The sequence below is a fragment of the Melopsittacus undulatus genome, chromosome 3 (genome assembly GCF_012275295.1).
Source record: "Melopsittacus undulatus isolate bMelUnd1 chromosome 3, bMelUnd1.mat.Z, whole genome shotgun sequence".
Lineage (NCBI taxonomy): Eukaryota > Metazoa > Chordata > Aves > Psittaciformes > Psittaculidae > Melopsittacus > Melopsittacus undulatus.
This window is the reverse complement of record NC_047529.1, coordinates 102749561-102762828: the sequence shown is the minus strand read 5'-3', so window position 1 is coordinate 102762828 and position 13268 is coordinate 102749561. Positions and strand designations below refer to the sequence as shown.

Genomic DNA, 13268 nt, shown 5'->3' with positions numbered 1-13268 from the left:
GTATGTCATGACCTGAAGTTCATTGTACCCCTGTTTTATGTGGTTCTTCTTTTTTGGTCCTGGTGAACCATTTGAAATTTACTCCTGTTAATGATTTTGTTTCACATGGGTATGTGAGATGCTGTTGTTCCATTATGTCACCTAAACCCTTCCCCATTTCCTGCTGAAATCACTGGAAAGAACCCCATTTCATCAGTCTTTTAGAAAGTTCTTATGTTTTTCTGATTGCTGCATTTTTCCTTGTTACAACTATTTGGTATATAGCAGGAACCAGTGGTACCTAAATTGGGATGAATTTCATCAATTGTATGCACTATAAATCTCTGACAGCTTAAAATTCATCAGGTAGACAGTACACTTGGCTTCCTCATGGTAGGATGCAGCACTGGTATACAGTGATTTAATGCTGTGCTTAACAATACATGATGAAAATATTATAAAGATAATATTCTTACCCTCTATTTAAAGTATACCATCTAGCACTTCCTTTGAAGGAACTGAGAAATAATTATAATAATACCACCATTTCCTGAGAGTGACTAGATTAACAACAGGTTACAGGAGTCCAGAGCTGGGGAATTTAGCCCTCTTACCATTTATAGTTTCTCTCTGTGTCCTATAGTATGCTTTTTGATTAGCTAAAAGTACCATTTTAGGAAATTGCCTTCATGGGTTAGTTTGATGTGGGGTGAGGGCAAGGGAAGAAAACAATTGCCCTATTTCACTATAGCTGTAGACCTATAAGTAAGAAGCAGGTATGCAATTTTCTTATCTGACAGTTCTTTTTCATTTATTGTTCAGGAGGATGGTATCTTCAGGAGCTTCATGCAGGCCACTGCATTTCATCAACAATAGGGTAAAAAAGACTAAAGTAATGGTAATAAATCACCTGGTTACAGTTTTCTAATTTTGGTGGTTGCTAATTTTCATTAGACAAAGACTGGAATATTTGCCTTGTTAATATTGATTAAACACAATTTTTTTATTTGTTTGTTCTAATATAATGTGCATTTTATTTTATTTCACATAGACTAATAACAGCATTATTTTCAAGGGTAATTCTGTTGGATTCTTACTTTTGAATGCCTTCTGGTCTTCCACAGAACTTGACTTCATATAAAAAGTAAATTATCTATTTTAGTAGTAAGTCTGACCAGGAGTGTTTTGCCACTTCATTTTTAATTCCATTTCAATTTGACAGATGTGTATTTAGATAGCCTCCATCATCTGACTGGTGCACAGAACATGTATTCCTCCAAAAAGACCGTGTATCTTCTGCACCTTTTCCATCTCATTTTTGCCCATATACAGATAGTGCTGGCTATACAACAGGTATCAATATGAAAATTATGATAGATTTGGGCATGACTGGAGTGAATCAAGAATGCATCAAAGACTGTGTGCCATGCCTTGACAAAAGCAGGTGATTGAAGAGTCAGCAATATCTCATAAGTGCTTTAACTGTGATCTGAATGAGCATAATTGATTCATTACAATATGATATCCCTGTACTTCGTGGGGCCTTTATTCTAATAAATGCTGCATTGAGACATAAATCGGCATAGAGAGATGTTTCTACTAGTGCTGATCAATGAGGTACATCATATGCGAGATGCACTGTTCTGTGCTTACTCGAGACCTCTCACAGATGATATCGTGAGACCTCACTTGGAGTATTGTGTACAGTTCTGGTGTCCTCAACACAAAAAGGACATGGAACTGTTGGAACAAGTCCAGAGGGCCATGAAGATGTGCAGGGGACTGGAGCATCTCCCATATGAAGACAGGCTGAAAAAGCTGAGGCTGTTCAGCCTGGAAAAGAGAAGGCTGCATGGAGACCTCATAGCAGTCTTCAAGTATCTAAAAGGGGCCTACAAGGATGCTGGGGAGGGACTATTCATTAGGGATTGTAGTGATAGGACAAGGGGTAATGGGTTAAAACTTAAACGGGGGAGGTTTAGATTAGATATAAGGAAGAAGTTCTTTACTGTGAGGGTGGTGAGGCACTGGAATGGGTTGCTGAAGGAAGTTGTGAATGCTCCATCCCTGGCAGTGTTCAAGGCCAAGTTGGACAGAGCCTTGGGTGACATGGTTTAGTGTGAGTTGTCCCTGCCCGTGGAAGGGGGTTGGAACTAGATGATCTTAAGGTCCTTTCGAACCCTAACTATTCTATGATTCTATGCTGCCCCCTTTAATAGTGAGTGTTTGAAGATTTTTTGATGAAAAAGAATTAAAAAGTCTTTTTAATTTTTGCATGAAGTTAATTTACATGTTATTGCATGCGGGCAGTTGATTGTCAGTTTCATGCTTGATGATAAAATCACCAGAATAGCTCAGAAACAAAATGTTCAATTTATGACCTAAACATTCATGAGCAAGTGAACATAAGATGGAGAGAGGGAGTAGCTAATAATTTGTCAAGAGCAAACTAATTTCATGCTATGATAAGGTTAGGAGGTCTACAGATACAGAGGTAAAGTTTTCTGCTTCTATGTTACTTAAGTTTTGGCACTCTGGAATGATATTCTTATTGGAAAGACAAGGAAATGTAGTCTTTAGAGTAAAAGCTAAATTAAAGCAAAGCTAAATGAAAAGTGAAACTCGTAGAATAATTACCTAATTTTATTGCTTGATTGAAATATATGGAGAAGTTTCTACAGGGAGTTGTTCTTGATTGAATATTATTAAATCTTCTCATGAATGATCTGAATGAGGGAATAATATTCCATGCAGTAAATTTGCCTATGACCGAAGATGGGGGGGAAAGGTTTCTGAACCTGTGGAAAGCTAAATTAGAATCCCAAATTATCTTGACAAATTGGAGAGATCACCTAAAAATTTTAAGATTAAGTTCAATAGGGACAAATGCAAAGCGTTAAGCAGAAATAATCTCTTGCACAAATACAACATAGGGTAACACAACAGACAGCAGTTCTCTGGAAAATATCTGGGAATGAAAGTGAATAAATTTAAATATGAGTTGCTGAATTATTAAAAAGTTAAGTGACCCACAGTATCTATATGAAAACCAGAAAGCAGCCTACAGAAATAGTCCTCTAGTGGTTTATACTGGTAAGGACTCATCTTGGAGCAGTGTAGCCAAGGAGAACTTGAAAAAATGGAGTTATCAAACACTCAAAAAGAAGATGTAAGGGTCAGGCCAATAATTAAGATGTAAAAATCCACACTGTTGTAAAGCAGAAGGGAAGTAATATGTCATTTTTTTTTTTCATAGCAGGCATAATAAGAAAGGACAAGCTAAATTACACCGGGGGGAGTCAGAACAGTTACTAGGAAAATCCTTCTAAAAATAAGTGTAGTGAAGCTTGGGGAGATGATGAAGTCACCATCATTAGGTATATACATCTCACAAGTGACATGAATATTAATTGTGCCTTGAGGACAAACTAGACGACCTTTTAAAGTCCTTTCCAGCTCTACTTCCTATAATTTTATATCAAGACAAGAAGAGGTTTTGCAACTCTGCTTATCTCAAATGGCACCTAGTTCTGTGAGGAGACTTATTAAGTCATAGGAAAAAGTCTTAGTCAACAAGAGCAATACTTACACATGTACAAAACCTGGATTTGTTTATTGCTTAGCATTCTTGCTGCATGAATTGTTTTATTTAACTTATATTGACTTATACCCGAAAGTAGTGTGAGATCAGTAGTTTGAGATCAGTAGTTCAGATTAGTATAATGAAATCAATTGTAACTTCCAAAGTGGTTTGATCTGCATAAGGCTGAGTATTCAGTAAAATTCATTGTTCCTCGGTGGCCCATGGAAAGTTTCAGAAAAAGAAAGGTGACTGACTCACACCACCTTTATGTATACTACTGTGTTTAAGGGCTGCAGCTGTGGCTATAAGAACTTATGGCTGTAAGAGACCCACGTAGAGTAATGTGTTGTATAAAGACAGTCCATTAACTTTTTATCACCTGGACTTTGTCTTCTGTCATCCCTCCAGGACATCTTTTGTGTGATGCAAATGGAGTGATCAAGGAATGAACTATATCAGTTTCATTCCTGTGCTGACCCAAAGCTCTCTTTTTTGATAGAAACTTGATGTCCTGAAGCATTACTTGAGCACTGTGTTCAGTCTGTTGTTTGTTTAGGCTAATAATGAAATGTTTATTGAGTGTAGTGGGGCAGAACTATTTGCCCTATCAAAAAAAAGAATATATATATATATATATATATATATATATAATTTCTGAATAACCAGGGAAACTTGTGAAACTCTTCATACCTTTCTGCTCCTTGAAGTCTGTGGTAACTCTTTTCTATGCTGTTTTCTTCCAGCTTTATGTACCACATGCTACCAAATTACTGTATCAGAGACTGGGAAATCTCTGTATAGCAGGTCTCTAAAAATAGAGGTGAAATATGTAACTCATTTGAGGAACAATTTCTTCACTGAGATCACAGGATCATTTAAAGCTGTCCAAACACTTCGGGTGAGTGCCCAGATGGTCTGGGTTTAATATTAGGTGTTTTTTTTGTTTTGTTTTGGTGTTGTTTTTTTTTTTTCCAGGAGGTTTGCAAGTGGGACAGCTTACTCACTGTAGATGATTCATATCTTTATGTCCTAGCTTGAAGTGGTTCACCACACTGTGGTCACAGTGCCAGAGGTGTCAGATGATCGTCAGACATAACTCCTGCCTGTCAAACTGATGGATTTTTCCAGCTTTCTAGAGTTTTCACAATTTACCTCTCCCTTCAAACCCAAACAGTTTAGGTTCAAGAACAACCATTAGAAAACTGTTTACAAAATAATTAATACGCTACATTCCTCAACAGATTAAGTTCTTAAAGCCAGAGCTCTGGACACTCAAATGCAGAGATACTGCCCTTCTCATGGACTCTTAAAGCCCTTTTCCGTCTTCCCTTACAAAGGTTTTATCTTTGCCAGTTTTAAATATTTTTGTCTAGACAGCAGTAAGTAACTGGCATAACTTTCTGTCAAGAATGGTATAGTTAAGTCTTTCAGATAAATATAGCTGGATATTTAAATACAAAAATAAACGTCTAAAGCTCTACTTATTAGTAGCATCTGTCTCGTGCTTGATGTGTACTTCTCAGAAACATTCTAGTACCTACAGAGGCTATATTTAAGCAACCTTGTTTCTGCTTTAGTGATCACATGTCATGCGCTGTCTATATTGTTGGTTTTGTTGCTAAGCTCCGCTGTGAGTTCCAGTTTCCAGTGTTTCAGGTTACATGTTTAAACCTGGCCTTGCAACTGTTTCACACTATCCTGTGTGTTCCCATCCACTAAAGCTGATACTCTAGAGGCCTTCTTTTTCCACACTGGTCCACACTGGCATGAAAAGTTGAGTTGGAAGGAGGAGTTAGGATTACACATTTTTTGTTTATGATAGTTGTAAACTTTCCACTTCACAAATGTCACCAAGAGGAAGCCTCAGGAAGCGTTGTATTGGGTTTATGTGGTCGCTCTGCCACCTTCCCCCTTTCCCAGATAATTGAAGCTGATGAGAAACAAACCCCAGAAAATATTATGAACCTGCCAGACACCAAAGAGCAGTAGAGAGGAAAAACTTCTGCTTTAAAACTCTCAATTTGACATTTTTCATTAGGACAGAGAAGTAAAAATTTGATCTTATGGACATTTCTTTGGAGGATTATATTTAGGCCCACTTGCATTGCTGGAAGAACCTGTCATACATCTGTGAGGTTTCAAGTAACTTACAATATAAAGCATCAGTGACTTCCAGTGGTACTTGGGCTATCCCAGATACATTGTGTGCATGATGACCTATCACTTGGCATGACAGAGATTCATTTCTGCAAGTAGAAACCTGTCATGTACTGTGTTATGGAAATTATTGCTCCATGCCCAGAAACTTTATGTTGCTCCATCAGGCGCAACTCCATTCCTCTGATTCTCTCTGAATATTTTCTCTCTATAGCTGTGGGTAGTTTGTGTTTCTTCAGTGAAATAACTGTATTAATATTTTGATGCATTATAAATCTGTTTTTTTTTGTTGTTTGTTTTTTTGGGTTTTTTTTTGGTTTTTTTTTTGGCAGCATGTTAAAACTCCTTTGATTAGAGCAGCCACTGTTGTTTGTTTTTTAGATTTAGAGCAAAGAAATGCAAACATCCTTACCATCAGGAAGGCTAGGTGGGGTAGTACTAAATGTAGGTTGTTTTTCATCTCTGTACTTCTGTACTGTAAGCTCATGTCTGCATGTGCCTATTTTGTCCTCTGGTCCAGCAGAAGTTGCTGTTATTCAGGATGCAATAAAAGCTGGTTTTTGGTTTTTTTTTTTTTGGTTTTTTGTTTTTTTTTTTTTTTTTTTTTTTTTTGTGGGGGGGACAGTGAAGAGCAGAGGAAAGAAAAAAAAAAATCCAAGCTGAACAAATCCATATGCTGAGGTTGACTTTACCTTAGAAAAGTTGTTTGGATTTTCATACTTCTGTACCCAGTTCTGTACCCAGAAAGAGCTGGTTGGTTTTGATTTACAGATTCTACATTGTTTGGGAGATTATAGTCTAATTCTCCTTCTGCTATGACTAATCAGGGCATGAACTGCAGTTGTAATGACAGGCACTCTGTTTCTGAATTTAAGCATGCCAGGCAAGGAAGTCACTTCAAAGTAAAGCTGAAACATGTGAAAAAGAAGTTGTGGAGAAGAGAGCACTAGGAGGAGGAAATTAGATTGACCTTGGTTTATTAAAGACTTGTATACACCGATGAATCAGTGAAACTAGGCACCACTAAGAAGGATAGTATGGATGAAAATGATATCTGGCTTTTATTAGTAGAGTTGGTGTGGAATAATGAATGTAAGAAAAGGATAACTTGAAAAAGGGATCAATTTTTATGCAAAAAGATTTTGCTGTCAATGGTTGTTGGTTGTATTTGTATTGGAGTTATGTTCAGGGTTTGCTTTCAGAAGAGAACACAGTGAGGAGCCCCACTGCACTTTTCACTGTCTAATAAAAGATACCCTGTCTTTAGTGGTCCACAGCTCCCACAGGGGTGGGTTAAAAGGAGTTCCCAGTTATGGAGAGCATCAAGGGCAGGAGCTTAACTGCAAGACTGAAAATATCCTTGAAATGTCTTGGTAAAATTAAGTTTATGGATATGCAAAGTGTCTCCAGGCAATGTAGTTTCATTCAGATTTTCTATTTCTCCCTTCTACTACCTCCCCCCGCCCCCTTCTCAAGGGTGGCTGAGATCTTAAAAAAAACACTAGACTTTTGTATTTTAATAAAACTTGGCTTTTCCTAATCTCTTGCTTCCAGCCCACTCCATTTCCCTATTTCAGCACAAATGAAGCACAAGAAGCTCATGACTGGGACTCTGAATATTTTTTTTATAATAGAAAACTTATTTGCTATATTTTGTCTCTCTGTAGCCAAACATGATCCTCTTTCATTTGATATATTAAATGGCTTCCTTAATTATTTCTGGGACTAATTTGGGGGTTTTGCTTGCTCAAGAGTAGTCTATTGTGTGGTCTAATGACAAAATGTGAGCAGATTAAGCTTGCTAGTACTTGCTTCTATTGCAAATAGACAAGAGTCATTGTGAGGGCTGAGTTTCTGACACAATATTTATAATTATAAACTTTAAAGTTGCTTTCTGTGCATTTTATTTACTAGTCAATTGTGATTCTTTGTCCCCATTTCAGTCAGTAAATTTTCGTTTTAGAGAGTTTTCATGTAACCGCATTTTGACCAAGACATCTGTGGGAAAGTGTCAGTGAAGAAGTGATAAGGAAGGGAAAGGTTAACAAGTTAAGCCAAACATTAAATTTTAAAATAGTTTGGTTTGTGAAGCATTAAGGCTGTCCTGGATGTAAAATAATTTAGATCTTGAGTCACCAGTTTGGCTTTGTTCTGAAAACACTTCACTTCGAAGACTAAACCAAGATTTTAGTTTAGGTGTATGCCTCTGCCTTGTGGAATAAGCCCACAGTTATTTTGCTCACCTGGAGATCTACCTCTCCAAGAGATGAAAGCCAAGTTTGTTTTATAACTTGGATATTAATGTATATCAAGAAGGATAGATTTCTGTGGGAAAGCTTGATTTAATTTGAAAGCCAAAACACTTCCAACTGGATACGCTTGCCTCCTGTATGCACACACACACATTCTTTACTCCCTGGCAGTGAAGAATACACAATGAAGAAAAGATTTCTCTGATGTTAGCATTGTAGAGCTCCTTTTTCTTCCTCTCCTTCTCTCCCCTACCCTTCAGTTTTGGATTCAGGGGTCACAGAGGTTCAGTTTTTGTATTGAATTACAATGTTGTCACTGTTTTAGAAATTAAAATGCTGGCTGAAAATGCAAAACCTTTTTTTCTCTTGTTGTGCACAGTAAGTATCCCCACAAGTAAAACTATATAGATGCAACTGCAGCACCAAATTCAGTGCTATCAAAAGCATGGTAGCTTTAAAATTGCAGAGGTATGTGAAAGTGTTTAATCTTGCAGTACGTGATATAATAACATCGATATATGTGGAGCAGGCTTCTGGAATTTTATATATCAAACAGAGTCTGTGTATTTTGAAATTTAATTCTTGTGAAATATTTGACATCTTGAATGGGATAATTGACACAGAGACACTAATCAGGGAGTTGTAATCCAGGAGGTTCTGATAATGTACTTTATACTGACATGTACATTGTCCTATTGGTAGTAGCGTTAATGGTGCTTAGACATGTGCATCAGAAAAAGAGAGTGTACCTCTGGGAACTCTGAAATCAGTCTCCTATGTAATGCCATTTTATAATGCTCTAGAAGGAGCAGATTTGCACATTTTTCCATTTATTAAGATGAGCATGCATAAAATGTTCTGGCTTTGGAATAGTTTAACTCAGCTGTTGTTTTCATTCTTTAAAATCTGCAGTGAATATCTTCCCCTGAACCTGAACACTTGAAGTTCTCAGTGTTTACTTGAAATTTTGGGTAAAGTTATTATATTCAGCTGAACTGAGTCCTATTTACCTTATTACAGGGATTATTTCATCAACTCCTGAAACGCAAAACCCTGTATGTCAAGAAAGAAAGGCAGTCTTGTGACTGAAGCTTGGACCTAAAGGACAAACTCTCTCCAAGTATGATTTCATTCAGCTAGTAAAAGTAAGAGCTGCATTAAAAAAAACAAACCAACAACAAAGAGATTAGTCTTTGGAAGACAGGTGAGCTCAGTTTTGTCTCTGCTCCTCCTGACTTGGGATCATACTATGCACACAATCAGACCATCCACCTACTCCAGACAGCATTCCCTTATGGCATTTCAAGAAACCCGGGAGCCCGTGATCTCTCTTTGCTTTCCTTTAGCAGACTTTCCAAGCTTTCTGCATGATCATAAATCTTAAGTCAGGAATTACTTTTAAAGTATTCATTAGCTATATGGTTAGTGACTACAGAGAATTATTAGTTAATACTGCTTAAGGTGCAGAGTACTTCATCACTGGAGAAGGCAAAAAAAAGCAAAGAATATGCTAAAGTCCAGTTAAAATTACTGGAGTCTGGCAAAATCATAGAATAGTTAGGATTGGAAAGGACCTCAAGATCATCTAGTTCCACCCCCCCTGCCATGGACAGGGACAACTCACACTAAACCATATCACCCAAGGCTTCATCCAACCTGGTCTTGAACACTGACAGGGATGGAGCATTCACTACCTCCCTGGGCAACCCATTCCAGTACCTCACCACCCTAACAGGAAAGAATTTCTTCCTTATATCAAGTCTAAACCTCTGCTGTTCTAGTTTCAACCCGTTACTCCTTGTCCTATCACTACAGTCCCTAATGAAGAGTCCCTCACCAGCATCTCTGTAGGCCCCCTTCAGATATTGGAAGGCTGCTATGAGGTCTCCACGCAGCCTTCACTTCTCCAGGCTGAACAGCCCCAACTTTCTGAGCCTGTCTTCATATGGGAGGTGCTCCAGTCCCCTGATCATCCTTGTGGCCCTCCTCTGGACTTATTCTAACAGTACCATGTCCTTTTTATGTTGAGGACACCAGAACTGCACACAATACTCCAAGTGAGGTCTCACGAGAGCAGAGTAGAGGGGCAGGATCACCTCCTTTGACCTGCTGGTCATGCTCCTTTTGATGCAGCCCAGGATAGGGTTTGATTTCTGGGCTGTAAGCACACACTGCTGGCTCATGTTCATTTTCTCATTGACTAACATCCCCAAGTCCTTCTCCTCAAGGCTGCACTGATTTTCCTTTTTGCCCAACCTGTAGCTGTGCCTGGGATTGCTTCGACCCAGGTGCACTTGGCATGGTTAAACTTCATGAGGTTGGCATCAGCCCACCTCACAAGTGTGTCAAGGTCCCTCTCAATGGCATTCCTTCCCTCTAGTGTATCAACAGAACCACCTGGGGTATCGATCTCATCCTTGAAAAAAGTGTAGAGGGATTTTTAAGTCTTTCAAAGTTAAACATTTTTTAGGTCTGTGTGTATCCAAAAGCTGGCTCTTTCTGCAGTAGCATGTGTCCTCTGTTTGGACATTGCTTCAACAATGATCCAGATTTCCAGCTATCATTTCACTAACACCAGTTCTTGTCATGCTGGGGGGTTCCCCTCTCACCCATTTCCCAAATTGTCAGCCAGATCCAGCCCTCTTCCGTTCATGTAATCTGAGAGAAGGCCCTAGATTGGGCTAGTACTACAATATACTATTTATGCAATTGTAGCATTGCACCTACCCTAAAGAAGAAATAACGGTTACTCTTTTTCTTATCTGAAACAGGAACCCAAATGCTTTGAAGCATCAATGAGAGGAGCAGCACCTTATCATTGTGATAAGATGCTGGCAGCAGCATTTAGTCAAAGGCTGTGCTTTGGTCGAAGTACCTCCTGTCAACAGTGTGTCTCACAGCTGTATGCGGTTTCTCTGCAGAAGAGTCATGCTGTCATTTATGTAGTTGACTTGGAGGGGAAAGAGTCAGGTAGGCTTAAAAATATTAAGAATTACCAGTGTACCAAGATCCATGCAAAGCACAAGGAAGACCCTTTGCTATTTAAATTAAAATGTGGGCTGAGACAGCAGGTCATGAAAACAAGACATCAAGATTTTGCTCTACTGTAGCTGTAATTCAGACTGAATGGGACTAGAAAGAACTGAGGTCTCAACCTCATATGTCCTATAGAACAAGCACATGGAAAATGGAAAAAAGAACATGTGATGTACAGGTTAAACCAGTGTTTTAAATGTGTCCATGCTACCAGAACCACCTGGGCTGGAAACAGTTATTATTTCATCCAACATTAAGAAGGTTTACAAACTATGCCTTTCACAAAACTGAAGCATTTATGACAGCTCTTATCTGTGCAACACACATGCCACTGTGATAGGACCGCAAAAGTGAACTTCTTGATACACTTCATCTCATCCAGAATAGCCATTGCAAGTGTTTAGAAGTGTCTTTGGATTAGGTCAATGTCCATATCTCATATGCTTGCAATCTTCTTTGCAAAAGATTTTTTGGAGTTTTTTACAAACACATTTTCATTTATGTTTCTTATGGAAATGGAGCAGAAACAGTTAATTTCCCTGTAGATGAGCTTTTCTCTTCATTAACAGTTTCCCACGCTCATGTTAACGCTAGCTTTTTTTCTTCATCTCCGTGTACAGTTATTTAATCATCTGCAAATATGGATTTTAATCTCTTTTAAGGAGAAGCTACATGTCTTTTGCCACTCTTAAAAGTACAGAGCACTCCTTCCGTCACATGTTTTTCATTTGCCCTTAATTTTATGTCTCAGCAGCAGTCTAAATTCCATTCATCCACTATTTAGACTATATGCAGAGATGTGCAAAGAGGCAGAAAGAACAGGTGTCCTAATCAGCCTGAAAGACTTCTCGGTATTTTGCTTCATTTGTGATGCTTCAGTATGAGCCATACAGATACTCGTTTTAAGGTCCTTTGTGGGCACTGTTGGTAAATTCTGACAGCAAAAAAAAAGGTTATTCTGCTGGAGGTTTAAACTTCCCATAGGCTTTTTTTTTGTGATTTTGTGCTGCTTTAAAATATATTTGTCTAAATATTAACAGAAAACAATGCTTTATTAAATCAAGTTGCTGTATAAAATGTATTCTTACTCAGCTGGAAGCTACTCGTCCATTTCTGTGAGTACTCTCAAGTTCCAGAGCTGCAGATGGAATTGGTTTAATGTAAAATAATTTTCCCAAGAGCGTGTAACAGTACTTGTTTTTTTTGCTATACATCCTCATCTTCCAAATTAACCTGAAGACAAATGGGATCTGTTTATTTGCTACTTTGCTGAGACAGTGTATTTGGCTGTCAGTGTAGTGTCGGCTTTGCATTTTGAGTAAATCTGAGTCCCTAAGGACCTGACTAACTAACACGAGAGAATACCTTATGAACAAAAAAAACAGCAATGGCACAATTCAGCATGCAGCATGGCAAGGAAAAAGTCATCAGAAAACTAAAATAAAAACTTGTGAGCCATGGCATGTTCAGTATCTTGGTTCAATATCTTCTGTTCCTTCTCTAGGCAAGTGCCATTCAGTTATGAGTACAGCATCACAGAAAACTTGAACAACAATAACAGTAGCGTGAATATCAATCCATGTACCCACACTTACTGAGTGGTTCCAGAAGGTGTGGGAAATTCTGTTGGTGTAAAAGCTGATTAATACAATCGTCCCTATACCAAAAGTACAACAGACAAAACCATTCTAGTATATTTGGAGTCTGTCCACTGAATATGCCAGGTGCTAAAAGATGATTCTCTTAACCATATTTTTATCAGGAAAACAAAATAGAACGTTTGAGAGTAAAGCTTATGAAAAACAGTAGCACAGTGGGCTGAGAGTAAATAAGCCTTTAACAGAGAAGACTGACAACTGTTAACTTTCCTCTTTGCTATTCTTTGAAAGACAGACTGAAACAGTAGTGGATGCATAGCTTGGTGAACTGTACTGCTATTCAGGCTGTGATGCCCACAGTTCAAAACATTACTGACCAGGCATGTACCTGGAGATGCCTGTGCAACTGACCTCTTGTGTCTTGTACTGTGCAATGTGAGAGAAAGGAAAGCACTGTGAAAACGAGGTTGTGATCCAGCACTCAGCACCCACGCCAGAGCTCATTGGTACTAAAAGGTGGATTCCTACTGTCCTCAATGGATCCTGAAAACCTGACAAATTTGTTTTTAAATAGGCATCTTTATTTCTGCTGATACAGCTTTTTTGAAAGAGGGAAACTGCGTTCACAGAGAGGCATTGTGATTCAGCACCTGGCACATTTAG

The 13268-nt window shown here is 38.3% G+C and overlaps 1 long non-coding RNA gene across 2 annotated transcripts in view; it reads left to right on the top strand.

Moving 5' to 3' along the window:
* Window positions 1-13268, top strand: part of LOC115945334 (uncharacterized) — a 166942-nt gene that overhangs the window by 138055 nt on the left and 15619 nt on the right. Inside the window, exons 8-9 of one of the 2 annotated variants that reach the window (XR_004549511.1) lie at window positions 8992-9175; window positions 10743-10941. This is a non-coding gene — a long non-coding RNA (uncharacterized lncRNA). The remainder of the gene's footprint in view (window positions 1-8991; window positions 9176-10742; window positions 10942-13268) is intronic. The other variant, XR_004079690.2, reaches the window with a different exon arrangement.